This window comes from Ursus maritimus, unplaced genomic scaffold (assembly GCF_017311325.1).
Source record: "Ursus maritimus isolate PB19 unplaced genomic scaffold, ASM1731132v1 scaffold_12, whole genome shotgun sequence".
Taxonomy (NCBI): domain Eukaryota; kingdom Metazoa; phylum Chordata; class Mammalia; order Carnivora; family Ursidae; genus Ursus; species Ursus maritimus.
The window spans coordinates 40476419-40502071 of record NW_024423564.1 but is presented as its reverse complement, the minus strand read 5'-3'; the positions used below and the strand labels follow the sequence as shown (position 1 = coordinate 40502071).

At 36.3% G+C, this 25653-nt stretch overlaps 1 protein-coding gene and 1 pseudogene across 3 annotated transcripts in view; one reads left to right on the top strand and one right to left on the bottom strand.

Moving 5' to 3' along the window:
• ZZZ3 (zinc finger ZZ-type containing 3) overlaps positions 1–25653 on the bottom strand; it is a 99074-nt gene that overhangs the window by 22618 nt on the left and 50803 nt on the right. The window lies entirely within an intron of this gene.
• Positions 17681–19335, top strand: LOC121102073 (annotated as a pseudogene).

Genomic DNA, 25653 nt, shown 5'->3' with positions numbered 1-25653 from the left:
AAGAAAGAAAGAAAGAAAGAAAGAAAGAAAGAAAGAAAGAAAGAAAGAAAAGAAGGAAAGAAAGAAAAAAAAAACTATTCTAGATCAGAGGTCTACAACCTTTAGCCTAACCGTTTCTATAATTTATTTACTTTGAGAAAGGTATTTAAGGTTATGCAAGAGAATATTCTTTTTTTTTTCAAATTTTATTTATTTGAGAGAGTAGAGAGAGAGAGCGAGCACGAGTGGGGAGGACGGGGGAGAGGGAGAAGCAGGCTCCCCACTGAACAGGGAGCCCGATGCGGAGCTCGATCCCAGCACACCGGGATCATGACCTGAGCCAAAGGCAGACATTTAACCAGCTGAGCCACCCAGGTGCCCCAAAGAATATTCTTCTTTTTAGGAGATATATACTAAAGTAAAGGGTGAGGAGTCTACAATATACTTTTAAATGTCTCAGCCTAAAAAAAAAAAAGTATATGGGATGGGAAGGAAGATGAGGGGAAAGGGAGAGAGGGAGAGACTATTACAAAATGTTAACAACTGATGAATTTAGCTGAAGGGGATACAGATGTTTACTATACTATCTTCTAGATTTTTTAACTTTTATAACTTCCTAAATAAAAACTGAGTAATGAAGAAGCAATTCATTACACTTTGCTACTGAAAAAGAACAGCTTGATTATCCTATGAACACTGAACTTAATTACCACTGAAAAAAAACTAGAGGAAGTAAGGCAACATAAAAATAAATGTATTCGGGGGACGCCTGGTGGCTCAGTGGGTTAAACGTCCCACTCTTGATTTTGGCTCAGGTGATGATCTCAGAGTCATGAGCTCTGCAGGCTCCCACCCATGTCAGGCTCCACGCTCAGCACGGAGTCTGCTTGAGATTGCTCTTTCTCCCTTTCCCTCTGCCTCTCCCCCTTCACCCTGCTCTATCAAGTAAATAAATATTTAATGAATGTATTCATTTAACTACACTATACAAAGAAAAGGGAAAGGAGTATAGAAAAACTTATAAGCTAACCAATATGTTTTCACGTGTACAAATGCACATATGTATATACTGGTGAACAGGAGGAATTATGAGAAAAAAGAGCAAGACATATGTTGGGTATCATTTTCAACAGGATAAAACTATATAAAGTGATAACAATCAGGCAATTTTAAACAGTAACAAATTCCATCCTAACAATTTACCAGTGTAAAACAGTTTTGGGGAAAATGCTTCAATTTACTCTACACCATCATTTCAATCACGTACAGTATGTCTACTTTCAGCAAAATACTGAACTCAAAATATACATGACTGAACAGAAATTATTCTGATATGAGCAGAACGTATTTTTAAATTATCAATTTAGTAAAACAAAAGCTGTATGATACTTTTTCTTCCTTCATGAAGGGTTTCAAATGCCGAAACTATAGAACAGCACAAATTCAATAATTCATAAATGATTTCTCATTTACTGTGAAAATCCAAAAGTCATTAGAAGATGATCAAAAAGCCTTTTACAATATTCTGTGTTAAGACAGAAACTAATACCTCAGCTTCTGCTAATATGCCTTTCCAGGTATAATGATCAATTCTGTATTGAAAATAAGTAAAAATTCTGAATTAAAGTTAAGAAACAAATGTACCTGTTTATTTTTAAATCATGGAAAAACTGGTAAGATACTAAGACTTCTTATTAACAGGCCAAAATCCAAGTGAAGGCATAAATTGGACTATGTAAGTCTGGGCTCAATTTTCTGTACTCCGCTTGCTCAGGAAACAAAAGACAAAGCCACTGAGGTAGGTAGTCTAATAGGAGATGCTCTTCCTTCAGGCGTCTATACCTCTCACTCCCATCCCCTAGAAGAGCTGCTTACCACAAGACAGTCCAAATCATATTACCTGGGTGGCCTTAAACAACCAGAGCTGTGACTACAGTTTAAAGCAGTGCTCTGCACTGAAGCACACACACCCATCCCCCACCAAGATACCCACGGAAGCAAATGCAATTTTCTCTGGAAGAATACATATTCATCCTAGGCCTCAAAGATAACCCATAAAGAATTTTCCAAAGAAAGTAAAGAGCTCCTATTTAAAATTTACCAAGCTCACAAAAAAGGAAGAAAGAGAGTAATAAAAGACAAGCTTGCAAACAGCTACAGGGAATAGGAAACTACAAAAACTAACTAAGGTGCTTTGAAAAGGAAGGAAATTATAATTTTTTAAATGTGATAATTAAAACCAAAAGCTCAATGGGGACAAATTTCCTCTTTCAGAAAATGCAGATGAGGCAAATTCAGAAGAAACCCTTCATTGAAGACAGCTGGAAAAAAAATCTAAAAGCTCTTAAAAGTTGCAAAGAGCTAACAGAATCATGAGATGGTACCAAATTAAGATCCATGATAAGATGAAAACCAGAAAGTTAAAACATGTTTGGGGGTACTTTTGCCCTGGAGCAATTTATTGATCCAGAACAGGAAGCTGAGTAGTGTTTCTTATAGCTTAAAATGATAGAGGATCCAAATTGCAGTGTAGGGCCTACCAAAGGTAGAGGCTCTGGAAAACAAGCCTGAGCTTTGGTCTTGAATCCTGAAGGACGACACCCTAGGAGTAAGGGTGAAAAGGAAGTAAACAGCCCTCTCAGAATGGACTAGTATATGTCGGTTCGTAATTAACTAGTAAGGCTGAAAATGCACATACCCCAAGACCCAGACATCCCATATGCAGTAACCTCAAAAAACTCTTGAATTTACACAGTGGCATGTATTTATTGTAGACTTATTCATGATAATCCAAAACCAGAAACAACCCAAATGTCCATCTAAGAAAAACAGATAAACTGTGGTATAGATATACAATGGAATACTATACAGCAATGAAAATGAACAAAGCACATCTATGTGTACCAACACAGATGAATATCACAAACATATCACAAGAGTATATGCAGTGTGGTTCAAAAACGAAACTTTATTGTTTAGGGATACACACATAAGCGGTAAAACGTTTTAAAACAGCAAAGAAGGATTTTCACAAATAGTAAGGGAATGTAACCAAGGAACTAATCACAGAGGAAGACTTCTGGAGTACTATCCATATTGTGTATCTTAACCTGGATTGCGGTTAAACAATTACAGGCTGTTTGATTTCATAGTTACTCTGTATCTGCATGTCAATATTTCATTAGTATTATATTCATGAGATACTGTACCTTTTTTTTAAAAGGGAAAGTTTTCTAGGAAGAAAATGTTATAGAGAGAACACTTCTACCTTTAGAACTTTATTTAAGATTCACAGAGGAATTCTGGTTCAAGTCCCAGCTCTATGAGCAACTAACTGTGGGACCTAACTCAAATCATTAATTAAATCTTGCGCCTTGGCTTCCTCAGCTACAAAATGAGAAGACTGGACCAGATAAGTATTTGCAAAAGCTTTTTTCAAAGTGAAACATTCTAGGATTATTAAGTCATTTGTCAATTCTGATCACTCACTGTAAGTGAAATAAGTCAGTCAGAGAAAGACAAATACCAAATGCTTCCACTCAAAACAAATGAGCAAAAGAATAAAAAAGAGAGAGACAACCCAAGAAACAGACTCATAACTCTAACAGAGAACAAACTGATGGTTTACCAGAGGGGAGGTGGGTGGTGGGTGCATGCATGAAACAGGTGATGGAGATTAAGAACACTTGTGATGAGCACTGAGTAATGTACAGAATTGCCACTATATTGTACACCTGAAACTAATACAAAACTGAATGTTAACTACACTGGAATTAAAATAAAAATACAAAAAAATTCTGGTCACTCATTATTTCACATTCTTTCCGAGTTAGAAATGGACTCACTTAATACTGTATACATAAATACAGCATTAAGTCCGTTTTCTACATACAGAATCCTATATGAGACCTGGGTTTATCAGTGCTGCCCATAGCAAGAAGTATGCCAAGTAACTGCTCTCACAGAGGAAGGTCATTTAAAAAGATCTAAGGGATAAGTTTCCCCTACTTCACAATGTCTACTCATGATACATTAATGGCTTTACTCTCACAGAAGTTACTTCCAAAATGAAATTATCTGAAATACAATGACTATGGTTTATAAAGAAATTGGCTGTTCTGGCTGTAGGTCACTGAATAGTGTTATTTCCTGAAGGCAAGAATTTTAAGGTGCACCTATGCCACTAGTTTTTAAGTATGTCTTATCTCATTTATTATACTGTGTGATCCTTGAGAGGAACTGTACTTACACTGTCCCATAGCACATTAAGATTCAAGAGACACAGAAAGTGCTCATAAAGATGAAAACAAAAGACGAAAACAAAAACCACAGAAGAAAATATGAATAACTGAATAGTTACCTGGGTGACTTTTCAGCAGTTAAATGATTGTATACAGAACACTATTATAATGGTATGTATGTTCTTATAAGTTTTTTAGGTATGCTAAAGATACATATAGCCTTGGTTCTTTTCCACATGTAAGACTTAGAGGGACAGATAAAAGGCATACTTACCAAGTTTATGGATGACATGAAGCTGAGAAGGATAGCAAATACTGTAGATGAAAAAAATCAGGATTAAAAAATAACAAGCAAGCTAGAATACTAGACAAGATGAAATTTAACCACATGAACAAAAAATATGGTATTGAACTACAAAACAGCCAAACAAGTACAGGATGGCATGAACTTGCCTTAACAGGCACAGAAAATTGTGAGCCTCCCAACTGATCCTAAGTTCAATTATGATGTTAAAGTGTGAAGTAGCTGCTCAAAAACACATAATATTAGCTTAAACTTGCATGAACCCATTCAAACACTTACCAAGTATGCGCACTGTATATATAACACTATGTCAGCCATTCTGAAGGATACAAGTATAATCAACATGCAATCCTACATCTCGATCATTACAATTAAGGTAAGACAGTGTGCATGTATATATTGGTAGTTGCTTATTTAAATACTGAAAAACAAGGAAGCGCATAAAATTCCTAGTCAATTCCTAAAATCAACAAAAATTATGATGATTAATATACTACAAGAGAAAAACATACATAAAATTTGATCAGCCATGTAATAAACAAAGTGATCATTCCTAGGAGACACAAACACAATTTCACAGAAGAAGTAAAAACCAAGTAAACACTAAAAATTTGTGTATTTCTTTTTTTTTTTAATATTTTATTTATTTATTCGACAGAGATAGAGACAGCCAGCGAGAGAGGGAACACAAGCAGGGGGAGTGGGAGAGGAAGAAGCAGGCTCATAGCGGAGGAGCCTGATGTGGGGCTCGATCCCATAATGCCGGGATCACGCCCTGAGCCGAAGGCAGACGCTTAACCGCTGTGCCACCCAGGCGCCCCTAAAAATTTGTGTATTTCAACAGAAAAGAAGGTTAAGATATTCCAGGTAGAATAAATAGTGCAAGGAAAAGCACAAACGCAGGTTAAGTGTGACACACATTGAAATAACAGTGATAGTCCAGAGAAAATACACAAGGGGAAGCTGAGAACACAAAATAAAAATAAAAGAACTATAGATCCAACAGGACCAAGAAATATGGGTTCTAGTCCCATTCTGAGAAGATCAAATAGATCAGCCTATCAGGACTTCAGTTTCCTCTTCTACAAAATAAGAGTCTCTAAAATCACTTTCCATTTCCAGAATTTCCGGAGATACAGCTTGAGCACCTATATTTAAAAACAAAAACAGAACTCCACAGACAATTCTGAAACACCTCCTTCATAAAGAAATACCACTCTAATGCAACAGGGAGCACCTGAAAGTTTTGAACAATGATAATGTAAGAAAATCTTTGCATTTGGAAGGCTAATATGGCTGCAATGTGTTAAGATGAACTTGACAAAATGGCAAAAGAAACCACATAGAAAGCAATGCAGCCGATGTATAAGATTACATTCTGAACACCATATTTAACACTGAAGTATACTCAGAAGTTGGTTAACCAGCTAGGGTTCTGAAAAGCAGAAAAGTTAAAGAAATGTAGATGATCCAAGAGAACATATTAAAACTGTCTTCAAGATACGAAAGTTTGCTACATAGAAAAAAGAAGAGAAATATTCCAAGTCACTTCAAAGTCAAACTCACATCACCGAGCAGAAGTTCTAGGGAAGAATGTGAGGCTCAATAAAAGCAAAAATTTCATAAAGTAGTGAGCTCTCTGTCACTAGTTAAGTTCAAATAGATACTGAATGACCACCATCAAAGGATACTGCAAAGGTGTTGTATTAGGTGGAAATCTGGACGAGACTTACACCAAGGTCATTCCAAGACAAAGTTTCTTCATTCCAAGACAAAGGATACTAGAAAACAGCATGCGTGCATGCATTTTTTAAAGATTTTATTTATTTATCTGACAGAGAGACAGCCAGCGAGAGAGGGAACACAAGCAGGGGGAGTGGGAGAGGAAGAAGCAGGCTCCCAGCAGAGCAGGGAGCCTGATGCAGGGCTCGATCCCAGGACCCTAGGATCATGACCCGAGCTGAAGGCAGACGCTTAACGACTGAGCCACCCAGGTGCCCCAAGAAAACAGCATTTAAAAATTAAATTTCTTCAGTCTGAAAAGGCTCTGTATTATGATTCCAATTATATGACAATTTATAAGATAAAACTACAAGGGCAGTAAAAAGATCAGAAGTTTGGGGAAAGGCAGGGGGGTTTAACATGACACAAAAGTGATTTTTTATACACGAAGTTATTCTATATGATACAGTAATCTTGGATGCATACATTATGCATTTGCCAAAACCCATAAAATTTTAAAGGACAAAAAATGAACCAAAAGGTATGCAAATTTTAAAAAATCATTTAGAAGGTCAGGGGATCCTAGGAAGGAATATTAACTGATGCAAGATCTAACTGTATTATAAATCTCACTGAGGGGGTAAGAAAGAAAAGGTCCTAACCTAGGTAATCTTGGAGATGAGTGGCATTTCTAAGACTAATGGCAAAAGGAATATAGCATAAGCACATATTCTAACTGATGTAGTTATTTCCCATGGGGTAAGAGTTAACAATTCTAATACTGCTATATATTTATATTGGAATTAAACAAATAAATGGGTGATAGATGGCCAAGTTTGCCAGTGCTGGACTGGGAATTACAGATAAGCAAGGGGAGGAGCTAGAATGATCCAACAGTAATATAAGGAATTACAAGTAGAGTCAAAATATGAACTCATGTTTAGCTTACTAGAGATGCAGATGATTATACACAGAAATATTTATGGAGGGGAGCCTGGGTGGCTCAGCCGGTTAGGCGTCTGCCTTCGGCTTAGGTAATGATCCCAGGGTCCTGGGACTGAGCCCCAAGTCTGGCTCCCTGCTCAGCGGGGAGCCTGCTTCTGCCTCTCCCTCTACTTATGCTCTCTCACTCTCTCTCAAATAAATAAAATTAAAAAAAATATTTATGGATATGTGTATATACACAGGTTAGTATACACGCATGCGTGCGCGTTGATGGGACATAGGAGCCAACAGGGAAATTCCCAATGGCCAAAGCTAGAGCAATTTGAGCAACAAAATAAAGTAGTACTAAATAATAACCCAAGGTATAATTAAGTATTTGAGTCCATACTAATATAAATAATTGAATGACAAAAGAAATATCTCCCAAACAGAATTCCAGATAATTTATGTAGACACTCTTCCCTCAAGGAGAGAGAACCTAACTCCCCACTCTTAAGTATGTGCTGCGCAGAGTAACTTCTTTCCAAAAAATACAGTATGGAAAGGGTGAAGAAAAAAGAATACAGTGGAAAAACCTGACAAATACTACCTCAGCCAAGTGATCAAGTCAACATCAACAACTCTAAATCATAGTAATAGTATATACCCTTGGTATGATGTGATAAAAACGGCACTTTACCTGTGTTCTTCCTCTCCAAACCTTCAACCCCAGCCTAATCATGAGGAAAACATCAGACAAATTCCAATAAAGAAATATTAATACCATGGGGCGCCTGGGTGGCTCAGTCGTTAAGCATCTGCCTTCGACTCAGGGCGTGATCCCGGAGTTCTGGGATCGAACCCCATGTCAGGCTCTTCCGCCGGGAGCCTGCTTCTTCCTCTCCCACTCCCCTTGCTTGTGTTCCCTCTCTCACTGGCTGTCTCTCTCTCAAGTAAATAAATAAAATCTTAAAAAAAAAAAAAGAAATATTAATACCTGACCAGAATCCCTCAAAACTGCCTAGGTTGTCAACAAGGAAAGTCTGAAAAACTGCCACAGTCAAGAGAAGCCTAAGGAGACATGAAAATTAAATCTAATTGGTATCCTAGATGGGATTTCAGAACAGAAAAAAGATATTGGGTAAAAAATAATAAAGTATAGATTTTAGATAATAATAATGTATTAATATTGATTCATTGATTATAATTAATATATCATACTAATATATTAAAAATAGGGGAAATGGGGTAGGGTGTATATAATACAGTCTTGATTTTTCTGTAAATCTAAAACTGTTCTTTAAAATACTATTTTTTTTTTTCAACAAGAGAAAGAGCTCAAGCCTATGCATGAACAGGTGGGGTGGGAGGGGGCAGAGGGGCAGAGGGAGAGAATCTTAAGCAGGCTCCACAGGCTACATCTCATGACCCTGAAATCATGACCTGAACCAAAAATCAAGACTCAGACACTTAGCTCACCAAGCCACACAGGCGCCCCTTAAAAAAAAAAAAACAAAAAGAAAACAAAAAAAAACCACCTGTTTAAATAAAACATTTAATTTTTTAAAATAAAATAAAATAAAAATTAAATTAAATTAAAATAAATTTTGCAGGGGTGCCAGGTGGCACAGTCAGTTCAGTGTGACTTAGTTTTTTGGCTCAGGTGGTGATCTCAGGGTCCTGAGATCCAGCTCTGCATTGGGCTCAAGGCTCACTGCAGAATCTTCTTGAGACTCTCTCCCTCTCCCTCTGCTCCAAACCAAACTCCCCCCAACCCCGCCCTGGCTCTCACTCTCCCCTCCCCCTCTAAAATAAATACATTTTTTTAAAGATTTTATTTATTTGAGACCGAGAGAGAGTGAGAGAGAGAGAGAGAGAGAGAGAGCACGAACAGGGTGAGGGGCAGAGAGAGAAGCAGACTCCCCAGAGAGTAGAAAGCCTGATGGGGGGCTAGATCCTGGGACTCCGGGATCATGATCTAAGCCAAAGGCAGATGCTTAACTGACAGAGTCACCCAGGCACCCCTAAATAAATATATTTTAAATCAATCAATCTTACAATCTTCCCTGTAGCCACTACTGCTTTGCTGTCTTAGAATAGCAAAAGGGAAAGTTAAGTATTTAGTTGAGGTATATATTTATGTTGAAAAAAGAATTTAAGAGAGCTTGTCTAATTATGTTAAAAAATATTTTATGTTAGCAAATTTACTGTTATTTACTCCTGGTTACACTTTATCACATCGAATAATCACTCTAATTGTTCTAGAACTCACCAATTTATAAATAATTCTCAGCTACTATCTCTGCTCGATATGAAAATCTGTTCAAAACACCTTTTTAAATATTATCTCTATTCTGCTTAAAAGTGGTAACTGCTAGGGGTGCCTGGGTGGGCTCAGTCGCTTAACTGTCTGCCTTCAGCTCAGGTTATGATCTCAGGGTCCTGGGGTAGAGCCCCATATCGGGCTCCCTGCTCAGGGGGGAGTCTGCTTCTCCCTCTGCCTCTGCCCCTCCCCCTGCTTGTGCTCTCCAGCTCTCTAGCTGTCACTGTTATGTAAATAAAATCTTTTTTTTAAAAAAGTGATTAACTGCTACAGCATTTCAAATGTAAAATCTTTGTCAAATAAATGTAATATCCAGACCTAGTATGGCTACCCACCTTAAACTAAGTAAACACAATACCAGTCTTTTAATTTTAGTGCTTCAGCACAGTAGTGACATTAAAATACACACTATTATGCCTCGCATGGCAATATACTCCTAAAAAATACCTTCTGATGAGGAGGCTGGGGGGTGGGGGTGGAAAAGGTTAAGGACAATAGTTTCTTCAGTTTAGTATGATATATCAATCACTCATACATATATATAAAACAATTACAAGGTATATAACAATATTTATTAGACCAACATATCCACAGCACAGTGTACTTAAATAAGTGGTAAAAGTTTTGTTTGTTTGGTTTTTTTTTTTAGGTGTCTAAGCATCTGGTAACAGCTAGATTTATATAAAATTTTAAAATCACAAGGTGGAATAAAAATATTTTTTACCTTTTGTATTGACACTACTACCTTATAATCTCATTATACTTGTACTACTATTAATTTTACTCTTTGTACTGCTATTGTTACCTTAGTTGTGCTCTTTCTATGAATATTTAGAGCATAAATTAGTTTTATTCACAAAAATGTTTATATTTATTCTTGATGAAAAACCCTCTGGAACAGGTATTAGTACCACTTTATAGATGGCATAACCAAAACTTGGAAAGGTTAAGTACTGGTAGATTCTTGCCATAATTTTTCCATAATATGATTATTTACATATCCTAATTTATGTGAAATATTGAGCTTAGATCGTATACACTGGGAAGATTAGCCTATACCTAAATTCAGAAATGACCAAAAACCTAAATGAAGCCTTAATTTCCTGCCTTATTTTTAAATAGCAGAATAGTAATAAAATAAGCCTATTTAACAATTCTTCCTATTCACGTACTAGTATAAATACTAATTCAATAAGAGAATGCAAATGAAGAGAAAGAATACCATCTTTTCTCTTGAATGGACCATAAACAGGGTAAGCAATATTTTAACTAAAACATTTGCTATTCATGATTAAAGAAACACTTGCCCCTTTCCAAAAAGTCTTCACTGTGTATTTTCTCAATGTATATTTAACCCCCTGAAAGAAGTGTAATTTTTTTTTTAAGATTTTATTTATTTATTTGAGAGAGAGAGAGAGAGAGCACGAATGGCGGGAAGGGGCAGAGGGAGTAGGGACCCTGACACAGGGCTCGATCCCAGGACCCCAGGGATCATGACCCGAGACAAAGGCAGACGCTTAACCAACTGAGCCACGCAGGCGCACCAAAATGTAATTTCTAATGTACTTCAAAGGGTATTTTCTTTTGCATAAAGTTTTCACCAACAATCCTGAAAATACAGTCAGGCCTCTATAACAAAAGTTATCACTTTTCTCTTTTCAGAGTCTGTCCTGGTACCTGGAAACTGACATCTTATTCAACTTATTCAAGAAATTCAGCTGTGAAGGGGAGAAAGCAAATAGAAAAAATAGTTGAAAAAGTATATGGAATATGATGAGATGATTTTTAAATCAGGAAAGTCTGGAACGTGTAAATGCTGATGGGAAAGGGCCCACTGGAAAGGCTGATTCTGAAAAATAAGTAATAATAGAGCAAGGTTCCTAAAAGAAAGAAGAGGGAATGGAGCTCAACTCACTGGCAGAAGACTTAGCCTCAGGTAGGAAAAAGAGATCCCTCCATTTACTTAAAGATAGTTTATCATCACCATCATTTTGAACTGAAAATTCACTACTTATAAGTTATTATGCTCTTTACAACTGCTAGCACCTATATACGTCCCCCTCTGCATGCCCTTGCAGTTGTGTAGGAGCATCCTTTCCAGGCTAATGCGACTCTTTAAAAAAAAAAAATAAAATGTTAAAAAAAAAAAAAAGATCTTAAATAGTCACAAAGAAAAACTGATTAGGAAAATATGGCAGGTGCAGGCCACCCAAGAGGCCCCACTCTCTAACTGGAAATCATGAATTTATTTTTTTTAAGATTTTACTTATTTATCTGACAGAAAGCAAGCGAGAGAGGGAACCCAAGCAGGGGGAGTGAGGGAGGGAGAAGCAGGCTTCCCACTGAGCAGGGAGCCTGATACGGGGCTCGATCCCAGGACCCTGAGATTATGACCTGAGCTGAATGCAGACGCTTAACGACTCAGCCACCCAGGTGCCCCTGGAAATCATGAATTTATAGTGGTACCAGTATGCAGAAGTATGTGATTTCTCTTCAGTAGGAACAAAGGAAGAACAATGGGAGAAGGGAAGAAAAAATGTTGGCAAGAAAGCTATGTTTTTTTTTTTTTTAAAGATTTTATTTATTTGACAGAGACAGCCAGCGAGAGAGGGAACACAAGCAGGGGGAGTGGGAGAGGAAGAAGCAGGCTCCCAGGGGAGGAGCCTGATGTGGGGATCGATCCCAGAACGCTGGGATCACGCCCTGAGCCGAAGGTAGACGCTCAACGACTGCGCCACCCAGGCGCCCCAAGAAAGCTATGTTCTTAAAGCTCAGGCAATCTAAGACAGATAAGAAAAGCAAACAAGGGGGTGCCTGCGTGGCACAGTTGGTTTAGTGGTCAATTCTTGGTTTCGGCTCATATTGTGATCTCAGAGTTGTGAGATTAAGCCCTGCATCAGGCTCCCTGCTCAGTGTGGAATCTGTTTGAGACTCTCTTTCCCTCTCCTCTGCCCCTCCCCTGCTCGTGTGCATGTTCTCTCTCTCTTGCTCTCTAAAATAAATCTTTTTAAAATAAAGGAGACAAGGACAGATAAAGGCAAATATAGAAAAATTAGAGTTGTTAAGGGAATAAAAACTTTGTGCATTCTTTCACGTACTTAATTTTCCAATTATCAGTTGCCTATTCTGCACTAGGGAAGAAAAACAAAAGGAAAGGCAAAAACAAATATACTGCAATCACATCTCAAGTGTTATGGAAAAATAACAACTTCATAAACATTCTCAAGATACTACATAATTAATCCAGACCCTGGAGATATAAGAAAAAAGTCTGATGGGGGCGCCTGGGTGGCACAGCGGTTAAGTGTCTGCCTTCGGCTCAGGGCGTGATCCCAGCGTTGTGGGATCGAGCCCCATATCAGGCTCCTCCGCTATGAGCCTGCTTCTTCCTCTCCCACTCCCCCTGCTTGTGTTCCCTCTCTCGCTGGCTGTCTCTATCTCTGTCGAATAAATAAATAAAATCTTTAAAAAAAAAAAAGAAAAAAGTCTGATGGTGAAAGGGAGCAAAACAGCTGAAAGAACCAAATGCAAGACTCATGTAACTAAAATACAAATAGGGATGGAAATGGGGTATGGGGTGGTAGTTTAAAATGTGTTTCTCCTGGGGAAAGAGACCAAACCAAATCTAACTTATCTTTATAATATGTGGTGTCTAAGACTAAGCCAAGCTTATAGTAAGTACTCAAGAGATGTTTGCTGAACAGAATTAAGTCAGAGCAAAGAAACAGGAGCCCAGATTGCAAGTTTGCTGACTGATAAAACTTATTTTAAAGGATTATTACTGAAGCACCAGCTTTAAGCAAAGGTAACCCTAGCACTGAAACACTTAAGAAGTCCTAATTTACTGTTCCAGTGACCAACTAGAATTTCACCTACTCTTAAGGACACTTAATAAGTAAAAACAGATGCAGGTCTTACACAACCATTATTTTTTATATGATTACAAGCATGATTAACAAGCTACTGTAATTTTTTCACTCTATCTTTTAGGTAGTTTTAAATAAATTAGTTAAACCTGGGACTCTGAACATAGATACAAATTACTATGTTTAGAAATGAAAAAAATAATTTCTCAAAACCAGAACCACCAATTTCTTCAAGAGCCTGCCAATTTAAGTTTCTGCTAGGCAAAGACACTAGAAAATCATTTTGTAAGAATAATGCCTATTTTCAAATTAATCATCACAAAAGCCATATTAACGTGAGTTTGCATTTTTGTTGTAGTCTTCAAATGGTACTGCATATTAACTGAATTCCTCCAGAAAGCTAAAAGATTTCAGTCATTTCTTAGAATCAAAGAAATGATAGGGGCACCGGGTGGCTCAGTCAGTTGGGTGACTGACTCTTGGTTTTGGCTCAGGTCATGCCATTTCAGGTCATGAGATCATGATCTCAGCATTATCAGGTCAAGCAGCGCATCAGGCTCTGCACTTGGCAGAGTCTGCTTCTCTCCCTGTCCCTCTACCCTTCCCCACACACACACTCTCTCTCAAATAAATAAATAAATAAATCTTAAAAAAAAAAAAAAAAGAATCAAAGAAATGATGGACAATGTTCTCAAGGACCTATCTCTACCATATCTTATCTTTCCCTCAGTATCACCTTCTTCCAGACAAAGTGAAGATATTTCTCTTTTATCCCGCAAAATGTAGGGTCATGGGAGTCTCTTAAAGGTGGAAGAGAAAGTTTGTACAGACATACTTTCTCAAAGCAGTCTAAAGACCACCTACATCCATATTCCCTAGATGCATGTTAAAAACATAAGTGCCTAGGGGCACCTGGGTGGCTCAGTTGGTTGAGTGTTAGACTCTTGGTTTGAGCTAGCATCATGATCTCAGGGTGGTGGGATGGAGCCCATGATGGGGCTCCACACTCAGCAGGGAGTCTCCTTGGGATTTTCTCTCTCTCCCTCTGCCCTTCTCCTCTCCTCTCCCCAACCTCACAAAAACACATGCACTCTCCCTCTAATACAAATACATTAAATATATAAATAAAATCTTAAAAAAAAAAATCTAGGTTCCTAGTCTGTCCCAAATCTACTAAAACAATCTCTAAATGTAGGCCCAGGAATCTTTTAAACATTTTAAACAAGACAAGGTAAGTTTTACATGGTTTTGTACATTACATTAAGTTTCAAAGAGTTTCTTCTAAAAAAAAAAAGGAAAATATTTCAAATCTAAGATCTTATTTCTAACAACCTAGAAACAAAAAAAAAATCAAAATATCAAACACCAAAATCCTGAAAATCACCCAAAGTATTAAATATTCATGCAATTATGTAAGTACTGATAGCTCCCTTAAAGTTCCACAACACTTATAAAATACCTGAACAAAATGTAAACTATGCAAGATTCTTTAAAAGAACCAGTCATCTACATTTTTAGCCCCTTGTTATGATTTAAAGTATGAGTCAGAATATTAAGTCTATAATTTCAGAACATAAAAAGCTTTAAAGAATCATATTCAATACTAATGAAAATTTACTCACCAATAAAGTATCTGACATTATAAATTTTTTTCTCAAACTCTACACTGAATTTAACCAAATTGTAGTTTTTATGAGGTTTAAGACTTTCATTTTTCCAATATCAGACTCTGAATAGGGGAGGTGATGGGACAGGGACAAACAATTACATAGAACCTTGATGATCTTGGCAAACACTTTTTCTTACCGGTTTAATTAATATTTCGTAAGAGTTTATCATCATTTCATACTGACCTTCAAGGGCTGATAACACCTAACTTTTCATATTTCTGTCTCTCACAAAAGGAAATCTTCCAGAAAAATACATAAATCTGAGACTACTGGACACATAAAAATATAGATAACCTTGCAATAATTACATATACTATACCACATTTTATTAAAATAGGTGACCTATCTGTTCATATATCTCCAGCAACTACCACTCCACTAGCATGAAGAAGACACTCAATAGACATTTGTTCAATAAATATCAACTGACACAAATCTATCCCAAAGATGGATTAGATCATTTAAAATTCTTAGAAACAATATTTTAAAAAATGTTTTAACTGATTCTAAACTACTTTAAGAATTATTCTATATAACATTTAATAATTAAAGTTAAAAACAATCATTAACCAAATAATATATATAATGAATATATAATAACAAAATATATTTGTTAGCTTTCACTAAAGATTTATATATGTGAAGAGTGAAGAAAACTGAATCTGATAATTCACAAATCCTTATTAGTTACTCTTCAAAATACACGATCAAATTTTAAAAATATGATCAAAGTACAAAATATTTCTGTAAAACAACTTCTCATATATGCTATTTGGACTGGCCCTTTGAAATTCTGAGCCATCTAATAGCTTATAAACAATATAAGCATTTATTATTGTTGTAGATATAGAATAGAGTTATGCTTAATAAATGTCGGAAGACATCTTATTAGATTCCAAACTAAAGATTAGTGCTCACTTTAAAGGGACAAAATGAGAAAAAAGGAAAATACATATGCAAAGTTTAGAAGTTCTTCCCCTAATAATAAATAAATTTATAAAAAAATGTTTTAATAGAAAAACCAATCTGAAATTTCCTTAAGTTGAGTCATTTAAAAAAAAAAAACAAAGAAATTTAGTCTCAGCATTAAATACTCTGGATGGGTTCTAAAACTATTCTATATACAGCAAGGTTTCCAAACCTGACTAAATATTAAAATCACTTAGAGAGGTTTAAAATAGAGAAAGAGAGATATATGAGGCTCCACAGACTATTTAAATCAGAATCTCTAGGGCAAAGCTTAGGCATTCATATATTTTTATTTTTTTACTTTTTTAAAGATTTTATTTATTTATTTGACAGAGATAGAGACAGCCAGCAAGAGAGGGAACAGAAGCAGGGGGAGTGGGAGAGGAAGAAGCAGGCTCCCAGCGGAGGAGCCTGATGTGGGGCTCGATCCCATAACGCTGGGATCAGGCCCTGAGCCGAAGGCAGACGCTTAACGACTGAGCCACCCAGGCGCCCCAAGGTATTAATATATTTTTAAAACATTCTAAGTGATTCTAATGTGCAGCCACATTTGAGAATCACTATTCTATGTCAGTCCTCTAAGGAAATAAAGATTCATTAGGAATTACCAATATTAGAAAAGAAATTGCTACTCACAATTGAGGTAAGTGAATGAAATTAACTGTTAACAACTGAGGGGCAAAGATAATGTATAACCGCAATATAATTTTTAAAAATTATTTGTGAGCTAAATGTTTTAAATCTTCATAAATCAAGAAAGCAAACAGTCTGTACCATGTACCAGAAGTAATATTTCTAGTAAGCTATGTGGGAACAGACAACTCAACATCCTCTTATGTTCCACACCCATTCCTTCCCTGGATCATTAACCATGCTGTTTGCTTTTGAATGTAAATGAATTAAGGTTTTTGAACATCTCAAAAAATATCACTAAGTATTTGATAGTATGAGCCCTCACTCTTTTTACACTTAAACATACTCCTATGCCTCGTATGTTGTTTCTGGTAAAAAAAAAAAATAATAATAATAATAATAATGTTTGCCTCCATTTAAATTATATACAATTTTAATTAACTACAAACTGGAGGATAAAATTTGTACTTACATGGATTTGACTGAAAAACTTCTAAAGGCAAAGTACAATCTGGTTAGAAAAAATAAGCCTGCATATTAAAAATAGAAACATCATTTATTTTTCATAGCTAAGAGAAAAAATCACCCATGCCAAGAAAATCAGTATTTACAGAGGGTGCCCTTAAATAGTTTATACTATTTAAAGTGTTTGATGATCTTTACTTTTACCACTTCTTTGGTTATAGTTGGCACATTTTACCTTCAATAAGTTATTAAAACATAATCTAGCTGCCGTTAACTTACTGGTCTTTAGTACCAACCACAAAATCCCTAACATAATAGCATGTAGGGATAACTCTTCCATCTCCAGAGAAATGCTAGTATAACTGACATTTCTCTTAAACTAGAAGTTCATTTTCACTTATATTTAGAGAAGTTTTAATTTCAAACCCTAACCACAGAATGAACTTGTGATGACCCGATCTTTATAATAAATACTTAATTTTATTAGAATCAAGAATAAAACTTATTCTCCACTCCTACTCCAATTCTTTAAAAAGAAAAAAAAAGACACATATCTTTAAATCCTGCTTCTCAGCTGTGCAGAATTAGTTTTTCTTAGTATGTATATGAGTGGGTAGAGACTGAGGAATCACAGTGGTTCATCTCAAGTACTGATGTTCAGTATGAGGAAGAGAGTACAGGTAAAGAGACTTTTTAAAAGAAAAGAGGAAATGAAATGAAATTATTAGAATAAAATAAAGACATCCAGCAAAGGACCTTTCTCTTTCATCCTGATTTTCTCTATTCCTTGCCGCATAGGAACACATACCAAGAATCTTATTCCTATCTGATATACCAAAGAGAGTACAGCCTACAGACTGACTGCTTATTTCAATACTGAACACACATTAAATTTCTAAAAACTTAGAAACTAGGACCTCCTTCAGTACACTATACAATCCATTTTTAACATACCAAAAATTTCAAAGGGTCCTTAGACTGAACACCACAATAACTAAACAAATATGAAAGAAGCAGTTAAAATTGCTGCAGTGTTGACTCTAATACAGACTGCATGACACCTTTTTTAAAATATAGGAAACCCTGCTCCCTCCCCACATGGCCCGGGTGGCCTCCCAGACAGTGTTCCAGACGCCACCCGCAAAGGAGCCAAGACCAGCGGCCCAGGGCCCCATGGGCAAAAGGATATAGCAGGAGCTCATGACCTTCATGACGTTCGGTGACAAAGGAATTTCTGCCTTCCCTGAATGAGACCTTTCCAAATGGGTGGGGACCTTCCGTGGAGCAGCTGGCCCGGTATATGAAGCCCTGAGGTGTACACTCTCCCTGGAGTTCGCCAGTGGCTACCCTTACAGTGCACCCACACAGTGAAGTTCCTCACACCCTGCTCCCACCCCAGCGTGGGCAGGTGGGTAACATCTGCCTGGACATCCTGAAGCACAAGTGGTCTATCCTGTATGGACCATCCTGCTGTCCATCCAGAGCCCGCTAGGGGAACCCAACACTGCTAGCCCTTTGAACACACATGCTGCCGAGCTCTGGAAAAACCCCACCGCCTTTAAAAAGTATCTGCAAGAAACCTACTCAAAGCAGGTCTCCAGCCAAGATCCCTGACTGTCTAGCCTCTCTCCTTGTGTTGCCTTTTTATTTTTTTCTTTAGATGGTCTGTCCTTTTCCTCATTCCTGTCTAGACTCTATCTTAAGCTGTGGTGTCACTTTTGTTTTGTTTCTGTTTTTTAAATTAAGTCTCTGGTTGAGCCCTTCTGATGATTATACTAAATAAATACACTGGATTTTTTCAAAACATAAAACAAAAATAAAATAAAATACAGCAAGCCTTAAAAAAAACACTACAAACAATAAACAGAATTTTTTTAAAATATGTATCTCAACTAAGATCTTACAGAAATATACATACTGATTAAAGACAATGGCACTAATAAATACAAAATATCTTTAAATGTGTTTTTCAAACGTGTGTCGATTGCCACCTAGTAAGACTTAAACACAACTCTTCAATTATTAAGCCACTGAATGTTTCTGACAGAAGCTTCAAGACACATCCAATGGCGTGAAAGGAGTTAGAGAGTACAGCAAGTACAGGTGCCACAGAACTATAGAATATTAGAGCTGGAAGGTGCTACCTCAAGGATAGGTGCAACCTCTTCATCTCACAGCTGAAGAAAATGGAGTTCAAGGAGATTAAGAGACTTCATGATTGGCCAGCTAAGTAAGGGTTGAGAACCATGCCAATGCCTCTTGATTTGACATCCTAGTGCTCTTCCCCACCTCAGCACCACAGATAATGAAGATTTGGGGGTGGGGAGGTTCTTTTTTAAATCCCTTAATAGATCTTTATGAGAATAAATTTTGTATGTTTGATTTTTTTAACATTTTCTAGTTACATAACAAAAACTAAAAAATGTAAATCATGAGAAGAAATAAGGTCCCCATAATTTCAACATCAAAAAATAGTTATCATTTTTTTTATCTTTAGGGTCAAATAAATTTTAATAAGGTATTATATACTCTAACTCAAAAAAAGCAGGTGAACATATTACTGAGAAATTTCTTATTCCAGTATAAAACACCTGACTATTCTAATGAAAGCTTCACTTCTGAAAGAGCATTGAAAAGATTTGTAACAAGGGAAGTCACTACACAAAAAAATTCTTTGCTTTAAAAATTACCAACATTATCCTTCAGAAACCTTTAAAAGACAAACAAAACCTTTAAAATTATTTCATTTACCAAAAAAAGTTTATAAAAACATCTACTACATGAAATAAAATATCAAGCATGGCAAATATTTTTATATGGCCCAAAAGGTCTCTGTTTATGTGTGCATTAAAAATACAGCAGGGTCACCACATACCAATTAGACTGGTTAAAATTTAAAAACCTGACAATACCAAATTCTGCTGAGGATAGATACAGAGCAACAGAACTCTCATTCACTACTGATAGGAATACAAAATGGTACAGCTACTTTGGAAAACAGTTTGGCAGTTTCTTACAAAACTAAACATACTCTTACCATAAGATCTAGCATGTACAAATTTAGGGATATTCCCAACTGATTTGAAAACCTACATCTTACACAAAACCTGCAAATGCAAATGTTTATAGCAGTCTTATTCATACTCACCAAAATCTGGAAACAATCAACATGTCCTCCAATAGGTAAATAAACAAACTATGACATATCCATAAAATGCAATACTATGCAGAAATAAAATGACATGGACGATTAGTATAATAGCTCTGCTATTTCTACCCATTTTATATACAACTGGTCAAGAATACAGTCAAGAATACCCAAAACACCAAATGGTCAATCACGGGCATCTTCTGACAGCCTACACTGTCCAATAACCTCTTTTCTGGAAGACATACTTCCAAAAAGCATTGGCCAAAGCAGACTTCAGTTCCCCACCTCCAACCATTAACTCTACCCTTGACAAATGATAATTTTGCAAGAGATGAAAAGCTGACCCAGGGAAGTCGATCTGCTGTACAATCAATAACCACGCATTTGTTACAGAATGTGAAGAGGATCTGAGAAGAAAGGTCAAGTAGAAAGTTGGGACCACGGCAAGCACAGTGGAAAGTCACTGCTGTTTGCAAACTGAAATTACGCAGGGAAAGTGAGCAGAAAACGTCAGTAAAAAGAGAAAAACCAGTCTGTACTGCATAAAGAGAAGCACAGGTAAGACAGTATCATCTTAAATACCAAAACGTTATAATTTCACAAGGCCTGGCAGGCTTTCTTTCTGACCTTGAATATCCATAAGACTGCCTACTATTTATTTAAAATAAGCTTTTTATATTTGATATACTTTGAATGGGTTTTCAGATTCCTGCAACCAACAAGCTCCTACTAAAACAAGCTCTAATTACCTTGACTTTGTTTATTCCCCTTGCTAGTTTCAAATAACCTACAGTTCCTTACTAGTTGCTGGGTTTTAATAACCTTGTATTCAAATTGAATACCATTTGAAGTACCACACAAAGGTTTTCACAGGGAATTGTTTTAAGAGTATATCAATATTTTTTTAATCCACATATTTATACCCTCCAAAAAACTGTGGTTTTTTTCGTCCATAAAGACCCTCAATTTCTTGTGGTAAGAAACCCTAAAGGATGTCTTTTCAACTGGTTCCTAGTACCTGTTTTTATTCAATAAAATTCTTGAGTTTCCTCAAGAATTCAGGAAGATGAACGCAACTGTACTGTGGTCAATATTATAAAAGTTGCACAATAATCTAGAAAAAATCCTGACCACCAGTCAGACCAAGATTTACATATTTTCCCTACTCCAGAGTTTTAGATTACCTATTCTAAGAAACAATACACTGTAACATGTAAAAAGTTTCCTTCTACTCTAAAATTGCAAATACATAAAAATTTCACATAATAGAGTCAAGCTAGTAATCTCCAGTTATTAACTAATACTCTGCCAGGCAGCATATCTCAAATATGGCCAAACTATGTATGTATACAATCATTTTACAATAACTTCAAAGATGCAGGATATGCCTTGTATTTTTAATCATTTCTAGCTTCTACTCAAAATTATGAGGTTATACACAAAAAGCTAAATAATATCCTCTACTGAAAATCCTTAAGTAGGGACGCACATTTTCTTTCGAGTCCTTCAATTCAATAAAGATAACCCAAACCAAATTCTTATCATTCCGTAGTGCTTTCTAAAGCCCACCGGTAAAACTCTGGATTATAAAAATATATTTGAAACTATACAAAACATTCTGATCATACCAAACTTGTAAATCTGTTTTATAATACAATGACTTCCTCTCTTTGGGGTCTGGTATTAACAACCAAGCTTACATTTTTCATACAGCCATATAAAAACATTTGTAGACAGAGAAAGGAAGATAATCAGGGAGACAGGGGTAAGGGTGGACTAGAACAGGTGGTCAGGCATATGAGAAAGCCTCAAGTAAAAGAACGTAATCAAAGAACCAAAGGTTTAATCTGTTTAGAATATAGAGAAATAGACAGAAGAGAATGTCTAAAAATAATGCAATAGTTCATTTTAAAGAACAGATTTTATTCTAAAACATTCACTCCAGCTACAGTATAGCAGTCCACTGAGGAAATAGTACACTGGCACCACAGAAAGCATTTCCAGTAATCAAGAAGAGATGATAGTGATCTAAATTTAAAAAAGTGTCAACAAGGGGCGCCTGGGTGGCTAAGTTGGTTAAGCACCTGACTGCTGATTTCAGCTCAGGTCTTGATCTCAGGATAGTAGGTTCAGGCCCTGCACTGAGCTCTGTCTACGCTGGGCATGGAGCCTACTTTAAAAAAAAAAAAAAAAGTGGCACTGAGAATAAAGAAATAAAGCTGAATCAATAGCACTGGTGGAAGAGGGAGTGTAGTGAAGAAGTAACTGAAGATTACTCCTGTTTTTCTAGAGCAGGCAAGTGAAAGAAACTACCAATTAAGTAAAAAGATAGTGTTGAATATTGGATGTACATGAAGCCAGCAATGGTTAAGTTCAATTTTAGACATGTTCCACTGAGTTTACTGTGGGGAAGGCAAATGGATATATCTTGTAAGCAGTCTGAAGCTCAAGAATAATCTGATTGGAGATATATACCTTTGGAAATCCATCAATAGAGATGGTAATTTAAGCCACAGCAGTTTGTGAGAGTATCAACAGAAAGCATGCAAAATAAGGCGGCAGTCAATAACTAAAGTATGAGCAGTACCAAAAGTTATGGCCTACCCAAAAAACCTTTCCCTTGAAAGGGCAGAGAAAGGTATATTTACATATATTAATTTGAATTACAGAAGTCAAACCATGCCATTTCTTTTTTTATAGATAAGAAAACTGACAACCACAGAAATTAAAGACATTTACCCAGCATCATATTGCCAGCTAAAAACTGTAATGGAAGGGGATTGGAGTACTCCTCAAATCTAATCCAACTTTTATAAATAATTTACAAATAAAACTTTTAAAACTATTAAGATTCTAGATTTAAATGAGACAGCATTTTAAAAATAAAAACATTATCCAGTCATGATCAGTGTCTTTTTTTTTTTCTTAAAGATTTTATTTATTTGAGAGAGAGCTCATGAGAGAGAGCACAAACAGAGGGGAGGAGCAGAGGGAGAGGGAGGAGAAGACTCCCTGCTGAGCAGGGGGCCTGATGTGGGGCTCAATTCCAGGACCCTGGGATCATGACCTGAGCCCAAGGCAGACACTTAACAGACTGAGCCACCCAGGCACCCCACCATGATTGAAGTCTTAAAAAAAACAGTACTTAAAATATTACACTTGATTCATTTAACTTCACTCTTCATATCCATATATATATTTTGAAATGTTATATTAAGAAGAAACTTTAGGTGTTGACTAGTGTTCAATGGCACTTTCTACCCTCAATACCAATAAACTATCAGCATGACCCTTTCTCTCCAACTAAAAGTTTAAACATAACAAAATAATTTCATGCTTTTATATTCTGAGAACTGTTAGTTAAAACATGAAAAAATACATATAAAATTAAGAGAAAGGATCATTTACGACAAGTGAAAAGAAGCAAACAACAACAAAAGTTGAATGAGTTCTCCAACTTAGCATAAATGGTAAAAATAGTATCAGGGAAAATAAATTTCTGCAAAACACTCGACATTTACAAGAAACTGGATTAAACTGTCAGGCATAAAAAGAGCATATTCACACTAGCTTTCTGAAATACAGTACCTCACATATGGCCTACCCAAAAAACCTGAAGGGTCTAGGAAAAATAACTAAAACCTAGCTACGTTACTCTTTCATCTCTTATGGTTACCACTTTAAACCTAAAACCTTTAAACCTCATTTCATATCTTCTTGTGTGTCGCTTTCTCTTTTACCCACCCTCATGAACTATATTTGAACCAGTAACCCAATTTTTACTTCTGCTCAAACCATAGCAACAGTTCATCAACACAACTAAAACAATGTCAAGTCTCTTTTACCCTCATTCTTCAATTCAAATTGGTATTATTCCAATTTCTCTGACTTCAGCTTCTTAGAAAAAGAAATTGCTTAAATTAATTTTTAAGGTGTAAGTAAAAACTAGTCCTTGCTGTCACAAGAGTGTCAACAAAAAATAATTTCCAAGTGGTCAAACTTCAGGCTGGGAGTGTCATAAGAAGAAAACATACCTAGTGCATACTGAAAGTAAATCCACTTTCAGTCATGACAGAGTAACACTGAATATCCTTCTGCCACACGCAACTAAACAACTGGAGAAAATACAGAAACAATTATTGTTAGACAACATGCAGTGCAGGACTCTGATCTGCAAGAGAGAGCAAACAATGAGATAACGCACACTATGATCACACTTTCTACATGGAAGTACCATCAGTACTATGGCACAGGAAGCGGTCTTGCTGAGCAGAGAGAGAGAAAACGGAGTTTGGGGAAGTGAGGCAGCTGGAATTTGTGGGACAGAGCACCAAAGAGGAAGAAGCAAAACAGAAAAAGACAGGAAACGCCAAGTATCTGCACAGAGGTCCCATATGTGGCGTCTGCCACATACAAAGTTGCATGTGTAAAACATGAGATTCCACAGGACCAAGCAAAGAACAACTATCAAGGATTTGTACAGAACAATTATCAGTGTTTTCATGAGGCTAAAGTCCTTCAGGTTTCAACCAGCCAGAGTAAAGACCTTTTTAAATGAGAAACCAGAAAGGCCATGCCACAAGGCTAAACTAAACGTAGAATATAGGCTACTCTGGACTTCCCCTATCAGAGCTAAAAGGTAAACCTTAATAGAATCAAGCTTACTATCAAATAAATTAACTTCCTGTCAGAGCAAATTTCAATACTTTTTAAAGAAAGAGAACAAAATCCAGACCCTCAATATATTTCAAATGTCTACCATACAAATATTACTGGATACGTGAAAGTGAAATCATAACACACTACGAGAATTCTGCCTACTAGGAGTGTCCTGAACAAACTGCTCATCTGTTAGCACTTTACAAATTACTCTACATTAAAATCAGAGATTTAAGAGGAAAGCAGAAGCACCTTTCCATAATATAAAAGAAACAGTGATACACAGACCTCACTGAAGATACAGACCTCACTGAAGAGAGAAGCAGAAAAGTCACAAAACAGATCTTCTCATTGATTACTAAACATTGTAGTATCTGATGACGAGTCATCACAAAAACATATAAATGGTATAGTCTGCTTACCATTATGTAAAAACAACATTTTTGAGCCTACAAAAAAACTACTAAAATAAAGTTCCTGCAACTAAAGGCTAAGCTTCAATTAGTCTCAAATAAATGATAATTGTTTTAAATGGGTTTTATTGCTAATGAGTATTCATTGCCATATATATGAAGAAACAACTGTTGTTTCTCTATCCAGAATTTAGATACCTGGTCACTTATGTAAGACATAGCCTCTAAACCAGAAAGCAAACAAACAAGAAAACACAATTAAAACAAACATCTCCCTGCACTAATGCTTAATCTATGCATTCAAAGAGAAATTCCTCAGTCCATCACTCAAGAA